Source organism: Panthera onca, chromosome A1, assembly GCF_046562875.1.
Source record: "Panthera onca isolate mPanOnc1 chromosome A1, mPanOnc1 haplotype 2, whole genome shotgun sequence".
Lineage (NCBI taxonomy): Eukaryota > Metazoa > Chordata > Mammalia > Carnivora > Felidae > Panthera > Panthera onca.
The window spans coordinates 212,639,337-212,645,095 of record NC_138339.1 but is presented as its reverse complement, the minus strand read 5'-3'; positions in this window follow the sequence as shown (position 1 = coordinate 212,645,095).

Below are 5,759 nucleotides of genomic sequence, written 5' to 3'. Positions count from 1 at the left end.
GTCCAGTGAACCCCTCTGGTCACCACAATTGCACAACGAGGCAAATGCAACGTGTAAACAAAATGGCTTAAAACACAGAACGCAGGGAACTGACAGTTGCATAAAGTGGTAAGATACTTCAGTGAGTTTGTGCCCTTGACAGCCTTCTGAGGAAGCAGACCAGTGCATTTATCCGGTGGCCACTAGCCCCCAGAAAGCAGCTCGCGGACACAACTTGGCAGTGCTCCCTGGGGCTGTGCTCATTTCTGGTGGCATCGGGCAGGGTGCCAGGCATCACCCTCTGTATGTGAGACAGCAGGGCAAGGTGCCCGAGGGTTAGAGACAAAAACATCTGTTGGAGTCACCGAGTTGCTGGTCGCCTGAGTTCACCCGCGGAGAACGCGGGGGGAGCCAGCTGCCAGGCCATTTCCAGGATGTGTCTCGACCCCGTGAGGGACACTGCAAGCTCCAGAACCCAAGCTCAAAGGTCAGCCAACGTGGAAACACATGCAGAAGCCTCCCCATCAGCATCAGCGAGCAGACAAGGGTGGGGGTCAGAAACCAAGCCCCTTCTGACTCAGACTAAGATGCAGAACACCGGGTTTGATTGAGCCAAGCCAGCGACAGCCAAGCAATGGGTGACAAAGGAAAGAAAAAGTCCATCGCAGTTTTTAGTTTTTAAATTTTGTCTTTTTAACAAGAAACAACTTGACGAATTTTTTTTTCACAGAAAATATGGATTCTAAGTGTGGCTATTTTGTTTAATTTTGTTGGTGTCTATGGATTTAGAACGTTTCAGGGATGCAAGAGTCCATAAAGGTCATCTCCTCTGGCCCCTGACCCACGGAGATACTTCTGTCTTTCTGCTCAGTTGGTTGCTCCCCGCCCCCCTCGCCCATATAACAGAGCCATTGAGAGGTGCAAGAGTTGGTCACAACCCATGCCAGCTAAGGCAGATTAGCTCACTTTATTGGAAGGAGCCCACGGGTCAGAATCCCATTCCTCACCAGGGGACCACCCACAAGTCACTTTGCTCTTCAGTGCATTGTTTTGGTTTTTTAAATCAGGATTTATTCCTAATTCATGTAATGCCCATGCCTTCATTATGATCTGTGGATATAATGTGATCATTTGGAGGGTAAAAACAATATGATCAATTTCTTTCCAAAATAACCTACTTGCTAATCAGCCGATGAATAAATATGTACCGAGTTTTCCTGGGTGGCTTACTTCACGTTGGCAAATCTAAATGCATTCACTGGTTCAATCAAGATATCTCAATGCCCACTGTTCGTGGGGGTATTGTCTTAGTCCATTTGGACTGCCGTAACAGAATACCATAGATCGGGTGCCTTATAAACCACAGAAATTCACTCCTCATTGTTCTGAAGGCTGGGAAGTCCAAGATCAAGGCGCCAGCAGATTCGGTCTGGTAAAGAACCCACTTCCTGGTTCATAGACCGGCCGTCTTCTGGCTGTGTCTCTTCTGGCTGTAATCCTCACATGGCAGAAAGGACAAAGGAGCTGTCTGGGGACCCTTTTATAAGGGCACTAATTCTATTCTTAAAGGTTCCACCCTCATGACCTAAGCACCTCTCAAAGTCTCCACCTCCAGATACCGTCACATTGGGAGTTAGGTTTCAACGTGTGAGTTTTGAGAGGACACAAACTTTCAGTCCAGAGCAGGCACCATGGTCGGCGTTAGGGCTATAATGCTGAATAAAAGCCTGTGCCACCTTCCAGAAAGCTTACAGGTTTGGCAGAAGATTCTTTATCCATCACGTCTAAGAGATCCAGAGATGGAGAAGGTATAGAAACTCTAATTTGGTGAAGTCTGGAGTGGGTAGGGCAGACCCCACGACCACACTGGCTACCAAGAAAGTCCAGCACTTGCCTTGGAGAACTCCGTGAAAACACTGATCTACATAACATGTGTCTTTAGTTGTTTTTGTATTTTTAATCCCTCACCTTGAGTCAGGCTATAAATTCTCGAAGATTAAAGGTGTTAGCCCTCACAATGCAATAGCAAGGTTTTATTTACTGCGTAATTAAAACTTCTAAAGCTCCCCAGTAAAAGAGTACTATATGCAAATAGCACTCGGACCAGATGCCAAATCTGGAGCATAAGCCTGAGGCGGGCTGTATGTAAAGCTGGTTGCTGCAAATGTAACAATTGGAACCGGGTGCTGTGTAATTGTGATGGAAACCCAAAATGGGACTTGACTTGGTTAATGTAACTTTTATTCTAATTGCTCCCCAGCTCAGTAGGATCTCTAGATCATGCCGCTCAGCAACTCTTCCTCCCCGTTCTTTCATTTGTATAATTCAGCAGCTATTTTCCTAATGGGGATTTGGCTGTATGGTTCTCAGTATAGCATAACTAGGAAGAATGATCCTGAAAAATCTACATGTAGCCTACAGAGCCTACAGAGACATTCCACTCCGATTGACTGAGTTTCACAGGAAGCTAGCTGTTGGGTTAAGAAAACATATAGGCCAAACATCCAGTGACATCAGGCCTCCTTCCCTGACGCCAGCTGGGTGTTTGATGTGGTGACATCCTGCAGCCCTGTGATGCCAGCTTCAGCTGCATGATTCACGTTGTTAACCTTTGGAAATGCTGAACATAAGTGAATGACCCTCAATTCTACCCAGCTGTATGAGAAACACTCTTTGTAAATAGTCTCTTCCCTGTGGTAGTACTTTGACTTGCAGACAGTTACTCAGCAATTTCGGCAGCTACTTCAATGGTCCCGAAAGTCACCACGGTCACAGTGTGCAAGTGCCTTGGCTTACCTTTCTTGCTGCTGCTGAACCGTAGGCAGCATTTATCGTAAAGTATCATTATTCTCCCATTCCTACTTAAAAGAAGCGAATCAGAGGCGATAGCTTCATGATTGGAAGGCCAACTTCCCCTCTCGTTACCACCTCATCAACCAGATGGAAGAAATGTTTAGTTCACGTGACTGAACATTCGCATTCTAACACACTCTTCAATCATGCAACCACAGAGAACATTTGGAATGTCAGGCCAGCACCCTCCTGAAACCATTTGCTGTCCTTTCCGAATACACTAGGAGAAATGCTACTATTGTTTCAATGCAGATTCGATTTTCAGTGACCTGTGTTCAGAAAAGTCACATGTGATAGCGTTGTTTTGAAAATCATTTTTTTTTACGTTTATTTATTTACTTATTTATTTATTCATTTATTTTGAGACAGAGAGAGAAAAAGAAAGAGCATGAGCAGGGGAGGGGCAGAGAGACGGAAAAAGACAGAATCGCAAGGAGGCTCTGCAGTGTCAGCTCAGCCCAGTGTGAGACTCGAACCCATGAACCGCGAGATCATGACCAGAGCCGAAATCAGGAGTCGGACGCTTAACCGACCAAGCCACCCAGGTGCCCCCAAAATCATTTTCTTATATAGATTCACAAAGTGAAAATGGTTTTGATAATATCTATTTTATATTTATTTTTTGAATAATCTCTTCTTCATGGGGGGTTCGAACTCATGACCCCGTGATCAAGAGTCACAACCTGCACTGAGCCAGCCAGGCACTCCGATAATATCTATTTTAAATTTAATTTTAGTACCATAGAATAATAACTAACAGACATGCACCATGCAGCACCCAAGAGTGTTCAGTGAGTCATTTTAATAGAGATAATAGCAGAGGTCAAAGTCCATAACAACACTTCTGAGGACCATTTATAGTCTAATTCTTTTATTACCACTTCTAGTCATAACTTCCTGAGAAGCAAGGCAGCAAGTAGTTTACCCAAATTAGTTCTTTATTGTCTTTCCCGCTCCATATCAATTATTCTCCAAAGACCAGTCAGCTCGATACTTAATTTTTCCCACGTTGAGACGCCTCTCATACACAAGCTTCATACAAAGTATCCAATTTTAAGCCTCTAAGAGACTTTCAGATGTGATCACAACTGCCTATGAAAATAGCCACCTGCTAGAGCCTGCTTTCTCTGTGACAGCCTTCGCATTTAGTGCTTTACAGACCAGATCTTTCAACCTCATACCAGGCCCTATTATTTTGTAGAGTATTGTATTATATACTGTAGCATGTTCTCATTCTGTTATTCTTCCTGTTCCTCAGATGATGGGACTGAGTCACAGGGGTTATGACAAGCTCACCACAGCCTGACAGTACGTATATGGCCGAGTTGGGGTTGAGACCCAGTTTTAAGTGGCCGTCAGGTGCCCAAACATTCAACCCCTACCCTGTCTGACATCTTGGTGAAGAGTTCACTTGGTAAAGCCCCTTCCATTGCCTTACCATTTCTTCTGGGGCAAAGAATACCATGCCACTCTGCCTAATTCGTCTCACATTGGCTGAGAGATGAGGATTTGGTAGGAAAGACAAAGGACACTTACAAATCAGGAAAGCTAAGTTGGTGCTGCTGCCATGGTAACTGACCAGGAGAATTTCCTGATAGTTGGGAAACGACTGGAGGGAGAGAAAGGTCCCTGCTGGTTAGCAGGCTTGCTTAACGCCAAGCAAGATTTTTTTAAGACACAAAGTTGGAGCTACATCCTGATCACAGAGACCATTTTCGATATGTTCAATATTCTGGTGCTTTCTGATTTTGATTAGATCACTGGTAGAGATAAGCTGTATAAGCTACATGAAAACTACATAGTAAGTGTGACTGAATTTTAACTAATTGTCTTTATTTTTCAGATAAGAAGCAAGATATGAGTCCAAAGGTAAACTAAATAACACTGAGAAGTTATCTCAATTGTCTACAAATCTAAAACTGTTCAAAAAAATAAAATCTGTCTAAATTTTATTTAAAAAACTGGAGCACCTGGGGCACCTGGGTGTCTCAGACGGTTAAGTGTCTGACTTGGGCTCAGGTCATGATCCTGCAGTTCGTGAGTTCAAGCCCCACATTGGGCTCTGTGCTGACAGCTCAGAGGTTGGAGCCTGTTTCACATTCTGTCTCCCTTTCTCTCTGCCCCATAACACTCATGCTCTGCCTCTTTCTGTCTCTCAGAAATAAATAAATGTTAAAAAAAAAACAAAAAACAAAAAACTGGAGCACCCGGATGGCTCAGCAGGTTGAGCGTCTGACTTTGGCTCAGGTCATGATCTCTCAGTTTGTGAGTTCAAGCCCCACATTGGGCTCTCTACTGTCAGCACAGAGTCTGCTTCAGATCCTCTGTCCCCCTCTCTCTGCCCCTCCCTCACTTGCACTCTCCCCAAAATAAATATTTTAAAAAAACTCAACTATAACCACACCACCCAGAGCAAAGATGTTAACGTATTAGTATCTGTATTTATAAATGTTTTGTCTATGCATAAATTTCCTTTTATAAACAAAAAAGGGATCACACTCTTTTGGACTATGTTTTATTTTTTAACAACAAATTATGAATGCTGTAAGCATCAAGAAATATTTTTTCTACATCACATTTTAGTGGCTATGCATGCACATGTCTGAATTTATTTAACTACTGCTTCACAGTTAGGCTTTCAGTTATTTCCCACTTTTTAATGCTAATAAGCACCACTGTTTAAGGTTCTGTTTTGTCTTTTTGTTTGTTTTACAAACGGAATCGTATCACACATGGTTGTTTTATATACTGCCATGTCACTCACAGTACATTGCAAACATTCCTACAACTCAATGAACATGACCTACAACATACAGAGCCAAAATCTGGGCCCTTAACAGCTGCATGCCTTAGCTAGGAATACTCAAAAGTTCTTTCAAGGTGAGACTTCACAAAAACCATAAAAGAACATAGAATCATATCGTGAA